We start from the raw sequence: 20,141 nt of genomic DNA, 5'->3' as shown, positions 1-20,141 counted from the left end.
GATCTGCTCATGTAGTCATCCATAGGCATCTCCCCCTCTCCTCTCCAACACACAAGTACACATTCAGACACACACACACACACACACACACACACACACACACACACACACACACACACACACACACACACACACACACACACACCACAGTCTCTGCACTAGTCCCTGAGTTGCCACCCCCCCCCCAAATCCCTGTACTAATGTAACTGCCATTAAGACATAAAAGTTTATAGTACTTCCTGACAGCTAGGGTTCTTCCCCCCTCCAATCTCTGTACTGCTGTTGGTGCCATTATGGCACAAGTGTAGATTCCCTGGTGGTTAGAGTTTATGCCAACCTCCAATCCAGTCCTACTATTGGTGCAGTTATGGCATAACACTATTATTTCTGGCAGCTAGTGTTTCTCCTATCACCAATCCCTGCAGTGCTGTTACTGCTGTAGTGTAACTGTATTATCCTTGGTGTATAGTGTTTCTTGCAACTTTCTTGATCCCAGGACTGCTTTAAATGTCAGTTGATGAATGCAGCCTTTTGGCAGTTTCACTACCATGATGTGGTGGGGCTAGCTTTGCTGATCTACATGTCCAAGTGCTTTCTTGAATTCTTGACATGTAGATGGCTTCCTGTAGGTGATTCAAGAGAGGTAGAGGGCACATGGCTAATTATCATATGTCTCTTCCCTGGACTGCCTCATTAGCATATTGCATGGCTACAGAGCCAGCCCTTCATGGTGCTGTACATCTTCATGCTAGAGAACCAGGCAGCACCATGTTAGGACTGTTTCTGAGTTCACAGGTTCATAGACTCATAGGTTCATATGAAGTTACTAGGCTATTGGCCTTGGGCCTTTATATGTGTAGCCATGTTATACCCTTGTTCCCTTATTGGCCAAGTTGTATGGTCTATATTTGCAGTGCGAGTCTATGATCAGCACTGAATGTCCTTATCCAATAGGGACAAAGGTAACATTCCCTGGGGTAAATTTATGGTCTCCCATCCAGTTGTCTAAATTATGCTTTAATAGGGTGATCAAGGAGCTCTGTTTTACATGAACTGGGAGTTTGTTCCAGAGGAATGGTAATCTCCAGGAGACATATCTGTCTCTCCAGCATGTCCTACTAATGTTGCAAGCTAGGTTAGGATCTTCAGAGTGAGTGAATCTTGTCCCATTTGACTTATGGATGTGCAGCATTTCCATTAGGGCAGGTTTTGAAACTGCTCTGTAGGCCAGGCACAAGTCTCAGCAGACTATAAGATATAGAGTACAGTGACAGGGCCTTCAGTCCATGTAGGTCATGTGTTTAAGGCCCTGATGTTTCTTGGTGAGAAACCTCTGAGGTTTCTCCAGCTGCTGGAAGTGTCTGGTGAAGTACATACAGAAGGGAGCATTGAACTCTATTAGTCATCTGATGAGGGATGAGTACAGGGGAGTTATAACATCCTTAGCTCTGGATGTGATGCTCTTACTTATAAGATGTGCAATGTAGAAGGCCTTCCTTACCATTGTGGACACATGGTGATCAAAGTTAAGGTTGCTATCAACCTATGTTCCCAAATCTCTCACCACAGGGTTTGAGCTAAGGGAGTACTGTTAATATTGTAATTTGCAGGATGTCCGCTTTGTCAAAAGGGATGATAAAGCTTTTTTTTTGCATTTAATTTAAGTCCATGGCTTTGGCACCAGTCATTTGTCTGTGTAAGCCCTTTTTGTGGCATGTCAACATTGTTGGGGGACTCAGTGATTGTAGCCAGTTTGCAGATATTGGTGAACTTGGTAAGCCACAGGCCATCTATTTTTGTCTTGACTTCTGAGAAATGGAATCCAAACAGTAGGAAGCCCAGCACAGATCCCTTTGGTATACCACTGGTAACTAGTCTGCTGGTAGAGGTGGAATCCCCAACTTTGTCTGCTTTCTGTTGGTGAGCCAGTTGGCTACCCATCTAGTGACATATGGGTTAATTCCAACCTGGGTGAGCTTTTCAATGATGCCTGAGTGGGGGATTGTAGGAAAAGCCTTGGCTAAGTCAACATTGGCTGGATGTACTGTTTTCCCTTCATCCAGGGCCGGAATTTGTCCATTAACAGACTTAAAAAGAAAAAAGTCATGGACATTCAGAACTGTCATATAGCTGAAATGGTGTGCACGCATTTGTTCGGCCAGTGGATGGCCGACCGGAAAATGGTCAAAGGCATGTCTGCGAGTTCGCATGAATGCAAACACAAACTAAGCGAAATGCAAAACGTCCCCTCTTTGTGACCCATGGTAGCGCTGAGAGGGCAGAATTGTTGAATTCGGAATTTTTTACGACATTCCGACCGTTTGACACCTGGATATTTGACATTAAAGCTCGGAAAAACTGGCGTTCGTCATTTGGTCGCATGACCAAATGCATGTATTCCAGCTGAAACACCTCTTGTCCTTAATGGGTCATTTGCATATATCCCAATATCCTCTTTTACAAGAGGTTTGAAAACTCAAGCTTCATTAGGATTTCCCTGTAATTGTTTTAGTACTGAGTCTCTGGAATACACCTGCTACTTAAATGACTCTGTGGCAGCAGGTGTTAATGCAGTGATACTTTCCTTTTTGGGTCCAGATAGTACTGGGTTTGAATATATCTGTATCTGATACTTTTAACTAGTTTTGCTTTACCATTTGTGTGCATTGGTGTGCGATGTGCACAACTGTGCAATAATGTTTTAAAGAAAAGAAATGGGGAAGATAGGACAGTGGTGAAATGGGGAGCAAGCAGGGGGAAGAATAAAGTGAAAGGAGGGCAGGAATATGCAGGAGGTAGTAGGAAAGAACCATAGCTATTCATTTTTTCAACAGTAAAAATTGAAAATATGTGCAGATTATTAGCTGAATTTGCACTGCCACCTCTGGATAAAGTCCAAAAAGCCAAAATAGGACCTAGAACACTTCTTCTTCTTCTTCTTCTTCTTCTTCTTTCGGCTGCTCCCATTAGGGGTCGCCACAGTAGATGAACTGTTTCCATTTCTTCCTGTTCTCTGCATCTTGCTCTGTCACACCAACCACCTGCATGTCCTCTCTCACCACATCCATAAACCTTATCTTTGGCCTTCCTCTTTTCCTGTTACCTGGCAGCTTCATCCTTAGCATCTTTTTCCCAATATGCTCTGCATCCCTCCTCAGCACATGTCCAAACCAACATAATCTTGCCTCTCTGGCTTTGTCTCTAAACCTTCCAACCTGGGCTGACCCCCTAATATACTTATTCCTAATCCTGTCCATCCTCGTCACACCCAGTGCAAATCTTAACATCTTCAACTCTGCCACATCCAGCTCAAACTCCTGTCTTTTTGTCAATGCCACTGTCTCCAACCCATATAACATAGCTGGTCTCACTACCCTCTTGTAGATCTTCCCTTTCACTCTTACTGGTACTCGTCTGTCACAAATCACTCCTGACACTCTTCTCCACCCACTCCATTCTGCCTGCACTCTCTTCTTCACCTCTCTTCCACAGTTACCATTACTCTGAGCTGTTGATCCCCTCTCTTCCACACTCACCATTACTCTGAACTGTTGATCCCAAGTACTTAAACTCATCCACCTTTGCCACCTCTACTCCCTGCATCCTCACCATTCCTCTATCCTCCCTCTCATTCACACACATATATTCTGTCTTAGTCCTGCTGCCCTTTATTCCTCTTCTCTCTAGAGCATATCTCCACCTCTCCAGGGCCTCCTCCACCTGTTTCCTACTCTCACTACAGATCACAATGTCATCTGCAAACATCATAGTCGACGGGGATTCCTGTCTGATCTCGTTTGTCAACCTGTCCATCACCGGACCTAGAACACTAAAGGTTCAAATTCAGCAACCAGAACAAGTGAAGAAAATAATAACAAAATTCAAACCGCCATGCTGTAAAATAGCAGTTATTTTTTAAGACACACAACATAAGTGCTTTCGGGTGAAGTACCCTCCATCAGACAATTCACAAATAACCTGAATCACACTTAAAATACAGAGTAGTCAATCACAGTCAATACTGAGCCCTCCTCATCTTGAGGACAGGTTTAACTGGAATAACCCCATTCATCCCAGGTGGTCTGTGTGTACACATCTGTATAATCCATTTACCTTCATAGTATTCTGTGAAATTGCCTGTATCACCCCCTCTGCTGGATAACTTAATCTGTAACACCATAAAATCAAAGATATGCCCATTATGTTCACTTACATGCTGATATAAAGCATTGTTGGTATTACCTGTACATATTGCTGATAAATGTTGCAATATTCTATTTTTTAATTTACAGTTAGTTTTACCCACATAGAATGAATGGCAGTCCTTGCACTGAGCTAAGTAGACAACATCGGTTTTATGACAATCTGCATATGATGCCAGTGACAGTGGTGGATTTAGGCCTGGGCGCAGGGGTGCGCGCCACCCCCTTTTTAAAGTAGTGTACATCCATGGCATGAAAACAAAAAAAAGAAACACACTGTTTATTTGTTGAAATCAGAAAATATGCAGGCAAGAGTGTACATTTTTCCATTTCAACCAGTGGCAGATTTACCAGCGATGCTAAAGTGTCCTATTATTACCATTAATCTCTCAACTGCACTACTTTTGGAGATACGTTTTGCTCTTCAGCTTTGCCGTTTGCCAGTTTATATTTTTGTTTTTGCCTTGCAAGGGTGTCTCCTGAAATACGATTGAACTGTGCAGATTAGTTCCTTGTCAGCTGATTCCCACAGTCCAATCATGTTCCAGAAGCCAGAGTAATCCTGCTAAGAAGTTTAGGGCAATGCCAGCTGGGACGTTTCTCGAGCTACTTCAGTAGATGTGTGTGCTCCATCCATGGACTGACAAGGGACATTCATCCAGCCGCTTCTGAAAGTTTTCCCCTAGCTTTTCACTCAACTGTAAGTACTTCACTGAGCCAAAAATCCTTAAAAAAATGAAAAAACATGCCTTGGCTTCATACTGAAATGTTTTGCAGTCATCAAAAATATAGAAGAGCATAATATTTCCAGTTTGCGATTGCTGTTGCGGTTATGGCTACTAATTAAAACTACTTTCTTGGTGAATAAAGTTCTGAAATCTTTGCTCAAAATTAGGGACAAATACAGAAATAATGATAAAGAAGGGTCAAAGTTGGAGGGATTGCAAAACTAATCAAATTCACTTATAAACTCTATGGAAGAATGTGTTTTGCGTCAACATATTTATTCTGAAGAAGAAAACTACAATGTTTGCATTTACTAACATAAGGGATGGGGGGGGGGTTGAGGACAATAAAGCACAAGAACAGAGAGCTATAGTGATGAATGGAAATGACAGAATGTTCCACATATAGCGGAACACAACTAGTGTGTGTACTGCAGACAACACAGATGGACAAATGTAAGGAGTGTGTGTGTGTGTGTGTGTGTGTGTGTGTGTGTGTGTGTGTGTGTGTGTGTGTGTGTGAGAGAGAGAGACAGAGAGACAGAGCACTCTCGACTGTCCAGATTTTTGCTTCATATTTTTGGTCTATTCCTCATAAAATTTCTGATTCTATGGCAAATCACTTGGATGATCTGAACATTGAAGACTGAAGTCATTAAATTATATACATTTGAGTTTCAGACTTCATATCCTTCAGAAAAATGCATACTAATACAAATCCTGTTTTTCTAGCAACATTCTAAGTTTATAAGAGCAATATTTAAAATCTGCCCCCCCCCCCCCCCCTTATGTCAGGCTTTGTTCAGATTTTTCTGCTATGAGGTTGAAAGGTATGATCTAGATTTTCACCTCATATTTTTGGTCTGCTCCTCATAAAATTTGTGATTTTCTGGATTTTTGTGTCAAATCAGTAAGGACTGAATTCACTAAATAATGACAGGCATTTGAGTTTCAGACTTCATACTCTTCAGAAAATGTATGGTAACACAAGACCTTTAATTCTAGCAATTTTCTATGTTTTATGACAGAAATATTTAAAATGTATCCCTATTGTTCAGGCTTTGTCTCGATGTATTGTGCTAAGAGGTTTTGCGTGTGTGTGTGTGTGTGTGTGTGTGTGTGTGTGTGTGTGTGTGTGTGTGTGTGTGTGTGTGTAAAATGCCATAATTAGGGATAGGAGATGTTTAATTTGTTTACACTCAAACCCTATACCTTAGTTACAGGTTAGTTACAGGAAACAAAAGCCTGAACCCTTTACCCCAACCACCAAGTTGCCAGGTGCATTTTTCAAGGAATTGAGTTTCAGGAGCACTTGTCAAGGAAATGTGTTTCAGGTACATTTACTGCTCCTCATGTTAAGTCTGTTTACAATACACAACTGTTTTCTTTAACAAATGCTATTACCATTGTGCTCTAGAGTTGAAAATTATTGTTAGTAGAACAACAGGTAGCATCCTTGCTTTTGATTCAAAAGGCTGTGGGTTCTACTCCCAAAGCATGTAGATGGATGTCTGATACTGTGTGGTACATCAAGGGGGATGGGGTACTACAGTCCTCAGTACATCCTACTTTGGATGAGATTCCTAGCTATCAGTTTGCCATCCATTCCTTATTGCAATATTACTATCTTACCATTTTTTATGTAGTCAATTTATTCTTCAAGAACAGCGGGCACTGAATTTGTAGATGAAACAATGGAATATAAAGTTGTTTGCTAGCAGCAACCTCTTCATTACTCACAGAATATCTTTAATGTGGAATTATTCAGATGACTTTTACTTCTGCAGAGATTGTGCATATTGACTGATATTAGTGGATTGTAATAGATGTTTCAATGGCCTTTTATGGTTGAAATGTTCTGAATTGCTCAGGTTTGTCATTATTGGTTCATACATTTTGTTTCATTGCTTTCAACATGTTCTGTCACATGGTGCTGTATTATACAAGGAATATAATTTAATACAAGGCGAATTGCGAAGTGGATTGTAATAGACGTTTCAATGGCCTTTTATGGTTGAAATGTTCTGAATTGCTCAGGTTTGTCATTATTGGTTCATACATTTTGTTTCATTGCTTTCAACATGTTCTGTCACATGGTGCTGTATTATACAAGGAATATAATTTAATACAAGGCGAATCAAAGAACACACAAATGTGTACAAGGGGCCTATGATTTGAAAACAGCTCAAAAGTAAACTTTATCCACCACTGCCAGATTCATTTTCTTTGAATGTGGGTTTCAATGCCATTTAAATGAATGTGAGTTTCAAGGGCAGAGAAGTTTTAATGCCCAGTCTGTTTTCATTGTTAGACTGTATTGCTTTGTTTAGCAAATATCTATCAGTGTTCGTCCTATAAAAATTGAAATAAAAGTTGTAAATTAAATCCAAATATCTCTAAGCATTGTAGAAGTAAAGCAGAAAGCAGTATGCACACGGAGAGGTTTGAATGGTGTTTATGGCAACTAGGGAGAAATAGCCAAGTAATGGAACAAAGAATGATTGGGGTGGGGGCTGATCCATTACCCTGCCTTGGGCTAATTTGACCATGCTCTGGCTCTGCCGCCTGCACAATGCAGATGTTTCATAAGCCTTGATGTCTGTGGTGTTAAAAGATAGCTATTTTTAGTTACTCATTTTAAGTTGCAACAGGGAGTGGAATTATTTTACAAATGGAGGAACTGGTAATGTTGAGGGTTGTTTTACTTGGTTCAGTGCATTTTCAAAGGATTGTGAGCTTCAAGGGTATAGAAGTTGACTGTTGCTCTTGCCAAGTCTGCTTTCAATGTGCAGCTACTTTGTTTATCAAATGGTCATCACTTCTTCTTCTTTCGGCTTTTCCCGGTTAGGGGTCGCCACAGCGGAACACCGGTCCGCTAATGATTGGCAGTAGATTTTTACAGTGCCATGGTTCAGCTCGATGCCCAACCTTCAACAAAGGCACGTCCATTTACCCATGTCTTTCAAATGCAACTTGACCATGGGGAGGACATGCAGACTCCACACAGAAGGCGCTCCAGCCAAGAATTGAACGGGAGAACCTCTTGCCGTGAGGCGACAACACTACTGCTGCACCACCGTGGCTTATTAGCAAATGGTTATCATTATTGTGCTTAAAATTTAAAAGCTATGTTAGTTGTACAACAGTTAGTATACTTGTTTTTGATAAAGAAAGCTGTAGGTTCTACTCCCACAGCATGTAGATGGATTGCTGATGCATTGTACTTGGGTGGGGGGTACTGCAGTCCTGAGTGTGTTTTCCTTTGGATGTGATGCCAAATAACTATGAATCTGTTATCAGTTTGTCATCCATTCCCTACTGCAATATTATCAGCTTACCATTTTTTTTTTTTTTGCAACATAGGAAATTTTAGTTTTGAGGGCAACAAGCACTGAATTTGTAAATGAAACACTGAAATATAAAGTTGTTTTCTAGCAGCACCCTCTTCATTAGTTACAGATTTCTTTAATGAGGAAGAATGCAGATTACCTTGACCTCTGCACAGATTGTGCAGATGATATTGGTGGATTGTAATGATAGAAGTTTGAGTGGCCTTATGTGGTTGAAAGGTTCTGAGATGGGCAGTTTTGTCATCATTGGGTATTATATTCTGTTTCATTGCTTACTGGGAAAATGTTTAAAACTGCACATTTAAAATGCAGTCTAACATGCATTATACAAGGGATATAGTTTAAAACAATCAGTAAGGTGATTTCAAAGAGCACATGCATGTATACATAGTCCTAAAAATGTGTGCAAGGGGCCTATGGTTTGAAAACAGCCCAAAGGTAAACTTTTTCTGCCACTGGTCAAATGCATTTTCTTTGAATGTGGCTTTTAATGCTGTTTCAACAAATGTGAGTTTCAAGACCAGAGAAGTTTACTTTTAATGTTAAGTCTATTTTCACTGTGAGACTGTATTTTTTTGTTTAGCAAATGCCTATCAGTGTTTGTGCTATAAAATGTAAAATAAAAGATTTAAATTAAATCCAAATATCTGTAATCATTTTAGAAGTAAAGAATAAAATAGTATGCATACTGAGAAGTTTAAACAGTGTTTACGGAAAATGGGGAGAAATAGCCAAGTATTGGAACACTGTAATGGCCGTGGGGGGGGGGGGGGCATGCTGAGAGTGTGTGTCAGTTCAAACATTACATTGTCTGGGGCCACAGCCATTACCTTGTCTAGGGCCCCATTTCACCACAATTTGGCTATGGAAACCAGAGTAAATGTGAGTTATTTTCCAGGAATATTATGAATATATGGTATTTGCTAATAAATATATTACACACGTTACCATATAAACATGTTTTGCTACATATATGGTATGAAATGAAAGCATACACAGTGCTGGAAAATGCTGCACTGATAGTTGGTGTCTATCTCTGTTTTTGTAGTTATTTACATTTACATTTATTTGTCCATTAAATATGCAGTACTGTGGCAATGAATGAGTATTTTGGGTAGCCTTGGCAGGATGAATGAGAAATCAGCTGATCACTTGCACAGTAACACAGCATGTCCCATTTCCATCTCACAGCACTTGGTTCTCTGGCAAAGTTCTTCACTGTGACTTCTGTGTGGAACCTGCATATTCACCATGTCTTTTGGTGGGTTTTAGCCAGGTGCTCTCATTTTCTACAAACTCCCAAAAAAATGCTATGTAAGTAAGAGTGAGGTGTGTGTGTGTGTGTGTGTGTGTGTGTGTGTGTGTGTGTGTGTGTGTGTGTGTGTGTTTATCTGTCTTGTGATAGATGTGGCTTGCCAGGGACAGTGTCAGTATGCGTGAGTGTGTAAAATTATATCACTGATTTTATTTGTAGACGTACAGCGGTGGTGGTGCTGCGGTAGCATTGTTGCCTCACAGTAAGACGCTGTCTGGTTCGATTCTCAGCTAGAGCGTCTTCTGCCTGGAGACATGCGTGAATGGGCGTACCTTCATTGAAGGTAGTGCATCAGGGCTGGTAACTTGGCATGTAAAAAACAACTACCAATCATTAGCGGACTGGAGTTCTGCTGTGGTGACCCCTAACTGGGAAAAGCCGAAAGACACAACAACAAACTACTGAGGGTTAAGTCTTCTGGAAAGCAGTACAAACACATGTTAAGTATTTAGTGAGGTACATGTTGAATCGGGCATTATATTCAATGATTGTCCTCATAAGGGAGGGATAAAGTGAGTACTACAGCATCATTAGATCATGAATGGATAATACAAAGGATATGTTGTTTAAGGTTAAAGGATTTCTAACCATCACAGAGACAAGGGGGTCAATGAAGAGTCTGTTATCAATACGGGCAGCCATGTCCCAAATGACTGACTCAGAATTAAGTAGATTGTTACATGTAGGCTTTCTTCTTTGCCAACAGGGTCTGTTAAATAGTTTATTTTAACAAAACATCATGTGCATTTAAAATATATGTTGCTAAACAATTTTATTTCCTGTGAAACTATAATCAAAATAGGATATGATGTTATTCATATAGTGGCAGGAGTAATGGTTATTTGACTTGTAAACCTGAATACCCTGAAAAGATGAAAAGGAAGACACTGAGGTTTTTAGGTTTAACACAGAGACAAATACAAGATGAAACGAAAATAGCATTGCTAATAAAAGCTCAGAAAATATTTAGTCAGTAGATATTTATAGGGAAATATCTGTTTTACTAACCATGTATACGATTACTACAATTACTAAACTGAGTATATGCTTTCTGAGATGCTTTTGTAACATCTACTTTCTTGATTGCTGTGTTACCGTTTGTCGTTTTTGCATTTAAGTTACCTGCAACACATTGCATTTAAGTTACCTGGCACTTGCTCACTAAGTCAGCACTAAAAAATTAAAAGCACTACACCCTCACAAACTCCCCTTGAGTACCTTGTTCCCCATTGGCCCTTTTTTCAATTATAAAGGAATTCCCAATACTATTCTAGCATGTCCAAAGGTCAGTTGTCAATCTCCTCTCTGGTCCAGCTGGTGAATCTGGGAATCTTGAGGCAATGTTACAACTGCCTCATGTACACAGACAACCCTCTCCTCCTCCCAACAAATTCCAACACATGTGAGAGATGCAACCATATAACCAAACTGGAGGCTAAGCTCTCTCAACTCAGTACTGGCGTAACCAGTCAGGAGGAGAAGGAAACCACACTCACTACAATTCCAGTCTCACACAGACCTACCATGACAGCAAACCAAACACATAAACACACAAAAACATACTAGGAGGCTCTAAATAAAAATCTGCCTAAGCAGCAGAGACCTCCAAAGAAGACACCCAAGCAACCGCTACCCCAAAACAAAACACGTGCAACACATATCTCACAAAGCCAGTGTGCCAAACAGTCACAGCCCTTAAGGGTAAACAACACACCTGATACACTTGTAATAGATGACTCTATCATCAGGCACACTGACGTCCCGCTCACCAGGCTGAACAAGGAGAAGGTCTCGGTGAGCTGCCTGTCGGGCGCTAGGATCCACCACATAACACAAGCACTCAGGTCACTCCAAGGCAAGTACAAATATGACTCAGTCATTGTCCATGCTGGTGTGAATGACCTGAGACGTACCTCCCTGGACTACATGAAAAGAGACATAGAGGAGCTCTCTGAGCATGTAGCCCAGGCCGGTATGACCCTGACCTTGAGAAGCATCTTACCCTCACCAAGAATGATGCCACAATATGAAGACAAGATGATCAATTTCAACAATTGGCTTAAGTATTGGTGTCATTCAAAGGGGATCCAATGCCTGTCAGCCTGGGATGACATGCTCGATAAGCCATGATGCTTCACTAGGGACGGCTTGCACCTGTCAACCCTGGGCTTTCAGATATTGGCAAAGGCTCTTGCTACCCCCATAGTGCCTTTTTTAGGCAAGGCTCAAAAGACAAACCCACCTCAATAGGTATTCACAAGGGATAAGAAACTAAGAGTAATCGACACAAACACTAAGAACCAAAAAAGTGGACACAGTTGCAATAAAAGCTGTCTTCCCCAATATCACAGCACCTCCAATAACTCCTCCAAAATCTGTACTGTTCATACAACAATGCTTCCACTGATAATAATCCAAAAATAACTTTTATTAAGCACAGTCCAATGTACACCAAAAAAATAACTAAATAAAAACCTTGTAACTTGATAATAAATAAAATAAAATAAATAAGATAGAATCAACAATGCGATTTAGCGCTTTCGTCTCCCACTAGAGACCTCTTTAGAATCAATTAATTTGATTAATTTGCTCCTTAAATACTACCCACAGTTCAAATTGATGAACTAATAGAATACCAAGTAATTAGTAACTGGTAGCACAGAATCAATCAAACCATTAACTACCCAAACATAGACTGGGAGCATTACTCTAGCTCCAACACCCTAGCCCAAAGGTTCCTAGAATTTATAAACTCAAATGCTATGGAACAACTTGTTACCACTCCCACAAGAGGGGAAAACATACTGGACCTGATCATCACCAACATGGGGACTCTATGCTCTAGACCAGAAGTCTATCCCTCACTGGTAAGATCAGACCATAAACTAATCTCATTGGATATTCACATCCCAACCCCCCCCCCTTGCCCAGAAAACCACAGTGAAAAACATCTCTAAAGCAAATTTCACACTCCTCAAAACTGAGGTGGAATCCTTCAAAGCCCCAGGGCCTGTGGAAAATATGGCCCAGACCACAGAATCCTTTATCAACACATTCTATGAACACCTTCAGGAATGCATGGATCATACAATCCCAAATAAAACCAAGACCCAATCCTCCAAAAGCAGTCGTCCTGTCTGGTGGACCCCAGCCATAGACAAACTATACAATAGAAGGAGGAAGCTACTACATGATAGAGCAAAATCCCAAAAAGGGAAGGCATCTCTGATCAGTATTAGTAAAAAACTACGGGCACTCATAAAATCGTCTAAGGCCAGCTTTGAGACAAAATTGCACAGGACACTAAGGATAATCACAAGGCTTTCTTTAGTTATGTTAGGAATCTGGGTGGGAATTCCCAGACATGCTTAGAATTAGTCCAAAATGACAAAAAATACACCGAAGCCACAGACATTGCCAACATCCTAGCTGACAGGTTCAGTGCAAACATCCCCCCCCTCCCCAGCAAAAGGGCAAATATCTATCCCAGCAGAGTGCTGCCCCCCTGACATCTCAGATGCTCAAGTAAGAGTCACCCTCTCCAAAGCAAAAAACACAGCATCAATGGGACCAGACGGTGTCCCGGGCTGCGTCCTACATGAACTCCAAGAAGAGCTAAACCCAAAAATAAAACTACTGTTCAATCTCAGCCTTACTACAGGATATGTACCCAAAGAGTGGCATACAGCAACAGTGGTCCCTCTCCACAAAGGTGGTAACTCAACGGATCCTGGAAACTATCGCCCCATAAGCCTGACTAGCTTGGTCTGCAAAGCTATCGAAAGGATCATCATGGACCTCATAAATAAAGATATTGGGGACCTACAGACACTGGATCCTACCCAGTTCGGCTTTGTTAAGGGCAGATCCTGCCTCTTAAACCTGATCGATTTCTTTGAAACAGTCACTAAGGGCATTGACGAGGGGAAGGTGGTCCACACAGCATACCTACACCTCACAAAAGCCTTTGATACAATATCCCACTCAGGCATTATAGATAAGCTCACCAGCTTAAATATAAACCCCTATGTCGCTAGATGGGTTGCAAACTGGCTCAAGGACAGAACCCACATGGTTAGAATTGCTGGAGCCATGTCAGACTCCAAACTAGTTACAAGTGGCATCCCACAAGGCTCAGTCCTGGGACCTCTCTTGTTTGGTATATATTTCTCGGAGGTACAGGCCAACACGGAAGGACTGTGGCTGACCAAGTTTGCAGATGACTGCAAACTGGGCGCCATAATCAACTCTCCAGCCAACACAAGCATCCTCCAAAAGGGCCTCATAGAAACATACAACTGGTGCCAGAGCCATGGCCTCAAGCTAACCGCCAAAAAGTGTATAGTCATCCCCTTTGGCAAAAACAAAGTGCCCACAAATTACCACATAGGTGGTAATCCATTAAGTACAGAAGAAGTAATTAGGGACCTGGGGACCCAAGTTGATAGCAATCTCTCATTTGACAACCACGTGGCCAAAGTGGTTAGAAGAACATTTTATATAGCCCGCCTAATCATGAAGGCATTCACATCTAGATCAGGGGAGGTCATCATGCCTCTTTACTCATCCCTCATCAGGCCCATAATTGAGTACAATGCCCCTTTTGGGATGTACCTTACCAGACACCTGCAGCAACTGGAAAGACCCCAAATGTACCTCATCAAGAGGATCAAAGGGCTCAAACAGATGCCATATGCTGCCTGGTTAAAGAAACTCCAGCTCTACTCAGTGGCATACTGCCTGCTCAGAGGCGATCTGTGCCTGACGTATAAAGCCATGTCCAACCCGGAATTAATGGACATGCTGCACCTCAGAAAATCCAAATCCCATCAAGCTACGCGCTCGAGAGACTTGAACCTCAGCACTGAAATAAATAGGACATGCTGGAGGAACAGATTTATAACCCAGAGGCTCCCTTCACTCTGGAATAAAATCCCAGTCCAGGTTAGGCAGAGTCCCTCATTGACTCTCTTCAAGAGGAATCTTGATGAGTGGATGGGAGAACGTAGGTTTACCCCGGGTATCACTTCTGTGCCACTGTTAGACAGAGGCACAGTATACTAACCTCAAAAAAGGGCATAGCAAAATTAATTTAAAATGGGTTGCGAAAGCCAAACACACTCTGGCTAGGCTTATAAATGCCCTAGGGCAGATAGCCTAGTATGAACCTATGAACCTATTAACTGAACTTCACTGTTTCCACATATGTCATTTTTTACTTATTTTATTTGTTTTTATTTTATTTTATTCCTATTTTACATTTGTTGACTGGGCTAGTCCAACTGGATACATGTCCATTTTTAACAGAGGCCCGGGGAGATAAGCTCCACATTAAGCTAATAAAACAGGACACCAAAAACTCAAAAAATATTTCAATACATTATTCATGAAGATTTTCATCAAAGAACTTAATTTTACAGAAAGTGAGTACAGAGTTTTACACAGCTATACAGTACTATTTACATGGTAAAGGGTATGACATTCAACAAAGTATGTTAGGAAAGAAGGTACAGATTGAAATGAAGTATTCAGGTTGTCTTAAAAATATAACTCTAATAAACAAGAGAGTTTGGATATATACACTTAAACAAATATTGCACTCATAGTAAAAAGATAGTCTATATACAGGTGGAAGACCTTTGCTCACAGTAGAATGAATGTACAAAAAACATACTCAGTGATATTTCTCTGGAGTTAGGAGACTAAAAAGGGAGTAAGGAAAGGATTACTAATCCCAGACTATGGGTTTTGGGTGAGAGGTATACAGTAATGTTGTACTTACAAAAAATGTACTTAAATTTACTATGGTACTCACTGTGGCTAATATCACCTTCAGTAGGATGCTTTCATATGTTATACCAATGCATGTGCCACCTACACCATAGAAGGAGACTGTGACCTAGCATGGGAAACAAATCTCTCAGGTATGCATTGAAAAAACTTGTGCTTTTTGTAAATGTGCTTTGTGCTGTACAGGAAAACCCTGCTTCTACTGCCACATACACAGCAAAACCATGAGCAACTGAATGTATACTGCTGTCTTTTCACACATAATGTCAGCACATCTTAAGGTGATCTTTCCACATCCCCCAAGCCCAGTGTCCCACTTTCCCACACCCACCACGGTAGTCAGTTAGCTAGACTGCCCCCCCCCCCCTTTGCAGATTCCTGAATCCACCACTGAGTATTGTTTACTGGAAACAGGATGGGTAAATAAATTGTTCATCCTAATATACTTGCAAGCTTTGCAATGTTTACATGGGAAAGTTCCCTGATGTGTAATCTTATTAGTACATCTCCTGGATCTCTCATTACATAGCAGATCTTTTAAGTTTTTGTTTTCTTTAAAGCAAAGCAGTGGCTTATGAGTTATAATTTCTTTTAATCTATCATCTGTATGTAATATACCTCAGTTTTTCCTGATGATATCACAAATACTTCTTATGCTGTTACTGTACTTAAAGTTACTCATAAGGGTTGTCTCAGGGTCCCTGTATTATTCTGGTAGTCAGTTGTGTCACCAGAAAACCAAGTTGTCTTTTGTTTGCATATTCCTAATAAGCTAAAATTTATTTTATCAGCCTTGTAGCCTCTCTCATGAAAAGTATGCTGTAACTCTAGTGACTTCTGTTTAAAACACATTTTGTTTGTACATAGCCTAGAGGGTGTATATTACCAAAGTGAAAAATCCCATTCCCGAATACCTAAATGTTGACACCTATACCGTGTACCGCGAAAATACCAAACGCAATAAGCCGCAAAATATATATATCGAACTGTCATAGTCGGCCAACCCCACCACCTGCTACATACTACTTACCCAAAGAAAATAAATAAACCACACACATACACTAACCAAACCCTACTTCTAACCTAAGGTAAAGCACCAAAACCCTACCTCTAACCCTACACTAAACCCCACATACACAACTATGCACTATCCTTAACCCCTCCCTAACCCTAAGGTCCATAACTACCACACACGTCCGCTACACACATACACCCAAACAAAATAAATAACCCACATACATACATTTAACAAAATCCTACCTCCAACACTACACTAAACCCCACATACACAATTATCTATGCATTATCGGGAGTGGAGCCTGAATGGCTGAAAAGCAGCATTTTTGGAGCTCCATAGATTAGTACTAAATTCAGGAAATTAAATTATCTATTACTAACAAAACTACTACAAATATTTAGTTAATAGTCTAAAGCAACTAAATACAAATTTTGGTGGATTTCTAAAATAAATTTCCTGTCAAATTACTTAGAAGTCTATACACAGCATCTGAAGAGATGAGCAACCTAAAGAATTCTCATGCTGACTTGACACTAAAAAAGGAACTACAACTGGTGACTACCACATTACAAGAATTATCAACAAAAATGGATGATTTTAAGATTAATCTACTGAACCTAGAAGAGAACTCACAGAAGAAAACAGAAGTCTTCAAAGAAATACTTCAGCAACACCAGTCAAAGTTAACAAACATTGAAACTTCTTTGACTGACATTGATCAAAGGCTCAAAGAGGAGGAAACACAAACAGAGTTTCGCTTGAAGCAAAATACTTGGTTATCTAACAAACTAGATGATCTTGAAAATAGAGAGAGAAGGTCAAACATCAGGATTTTTGGTTTACCTGAGAAAACAGAAGGAGGGGACATTATATCTTTCCTAAACTCTTGGATACCAGAGGTTCTAAATCTTAAAGAAGGTTTTTCCTTTGGAATAGAAAGAGCCCATCATGCTCTAGGGAACAGAACTTCAGCAACAACTTCATCAACATCCATCATACCACCACGCTCAATTATAGTAAAATTCTTATCTTTTATGGACAAAGAACTGATGTTAAAAACAGCTTGGAGGAAAAGTCCTATAAAATATAACCAGAACACAATAAGATTTGACAATGACTACTCCACTAAAGTGCTGGAACAGAGAGAAAAAAGATATGGCCTCCAATAAAAACTCTAAAACAGAATAATATTAAAGCTCAAATAGCCTTTTCTGCAAAAATTAAAATAATGCACCTAAGTGAGATGAGAACCTTCAACACTCTGGAAGAAGCCATGTATTTCATTCAAAACAATAACATTATAACCATTTCTGAAGATATGGAATGGGCATCCCCATCCCCGAAGAAAACCACTGACAAACATGGCTGGACTGATGTCAAAAAAAGAAATAGAAAACTGAATCCAAAGTACCAACTTCTATGAAATCTCTCAAAGTGTCACCTGCAACCTAACTATTAAAAGCATCTAAATGGTCTCACTATGTATTAATACCTTTAATCTCATGCATTTATTCACAACATATATATATATATATATATATATATATATATATATATATATATATATATATATATATATATACAATAAAAGGTATGTTTCCTATAACTATTTATTCATGTCTTATCATCCTATTAAGTTTCTCTTCTTCTCTTTGTTTTAATAAACAAATCCTAAAAATTTCTACTACTTAATATAGCTATTTATTTAATCAAGTAATATCAAAGTTAAATTAGTATGTTTTATAACTATGTTTTTCAGCCTACTAGTGTCATGTCTATTATTTAATTAATTAATTAATTAATTAATTAATTAATTAATTAATCATTTTATTAAAATGCTTATTGTTATTTCAGTCTGAGTCTCATACAGTAGCACTTATAGGCTTTTTAGACTATATTAATGAAATGTTCCTTGTAGCTACAAAACATTCCCATTTTTAAATGGAGAAATGATATTGAGATCTGTCAGTTAAAATTAAAGTAACAAGAAGGTATTTCCTCATTGCTGATGTGAATGAGGATGTCAAGAAAGAGACTTGTTTCGAGTTGCAGTTATTACATGTAGTAAATTGTCTATAATATAAATCTGGAGTTTACCTTGCTTATCATTCAGTAATGGCAGAGTAAATATATACACGCTTTATCTGATAGGCTTTGAATGTTCCAAACTGGTGTGTGGTTGTCAGTCTAGGTGCGTATAAAACAGTTATTTATTTATTTATTTATTTATTTTTCTTTCTATTTTTGCTTTTGCATTTTAAATATGCTACCTAAATTTCATTCCATGTTAAAATGTTAGATCGATTAGCAATTAGAGTAATGTATGGAAGAGGTGATCTAACGAACTATAAATACACACAGACTACACACATACCTCTCAACTTAGAAACATCAAAAATCTGGACAAGGCCCGTGAAAAATAGGTACAAATCTGTACGCTGATTAACATAAAATTTGCATACATAATTGCACAACTCCACCCACTCCAGTGGAATTGTGGGATACCAACTTTCAAAAGCAAACTGAAGAACATAACCAAAAGACAGCACCAGAGTCCCCCTGCAGCCATTCTAATGTCCCATTACCTGGCTATTTCACCCCATTTACCATAAACACTGATGTGTGCATATTGCTTTACTCCTACAATGATTATTTGGATTTTATTTTTACATTTTACAGCACAATACACAAACACTAATAGATGATATCTGTTAAACAAAGCAACACTGTCTCAAGGGCCATACATGCATTTTTTGATACAGCTTCCTGACTTTATTAAATTATGTTCCTTGTACAATACAGCACACTTGTTAGACTTAAGTTAGAGAGCATTTTAAATTTTTAAACATTTTTCCAGTAGCCAATGAAACAAAATGCAAAAACCAATAATGACAAAACAAAATGCATAAACCAATAATGACAAAACTGCCCTATTCAGAACATTTCCATCATAAAAGTCTATTTCCACACACAACTGCATTTTAAATTTATTGTTTGAACATTTTCCAGTAGGCAATGAAATAAAATGCATGAACCAATATTCAGAACATTTCCATGATAAAAGTTTACTTCTACAAACACACACACACAAACACACACACACACACACTATATATATATATATATATATATATATATATATATATATATATATATATATATATATATATTTTTTTTTATATATTTTTTTTTTTTTTGGGGGGGGGGGATAAAAGGCCAGAAACCAGGGACACATTTTAAACATTGCTTGTATAATTTTGGAAAGTTGCTTGAATAAAATGCTGTGCTACCACTATGCATTTCACTGCCAAGTCTTGAACCCAGGTCGTTACACTCAGAGCAACATACCACTAAGTCAAATCAGCACTTTCCTGAAAGACAGGAATACTGAAACGTAAATGGCTATCATTTAGTGAATTCACTTCTCAGCATAGCTCTCAATGTCTTAGCACAAAAAACCTGGACAAAGCCAATAATGGGGGAATACAGACCCAAAATAGGGACACATTTCAAATACTGATCTTATAAACTTAGAAAATTGCTAGAATAAAAGGTTGGGTTACCATTTATTTTCTGAAGAATATGAAGTCTGAAATTCAAATGTCTGTCATTATTTAGTGAATTCAATTCTTCAGCGATTTGCCAAAAAAAGCCTGAAAACCACAGATTTAATGAGGAACAGAACAAAAACATGAAGCATAAATTCACAAGTGGTGGTGGCTAGGGACTTTTTACCTGTAC

This window comes from Protopterus annectens, chromosome 14.part0 (assembly GCF_019279795.1).
Source record: "Protopterus annectens isolate FY-2018-M chromosome 14.part0, PAN1.0, whole genome shotgun sequence".
Classification (NCBI taxonomy): Eukaryota; Metazoa; Chordata; order Ceratodontiformes; family Protopteridae; genus Protopterus; species Protopterus annectens.
This window is presented reverse-complemented; position numbering follows the sequence as displayed.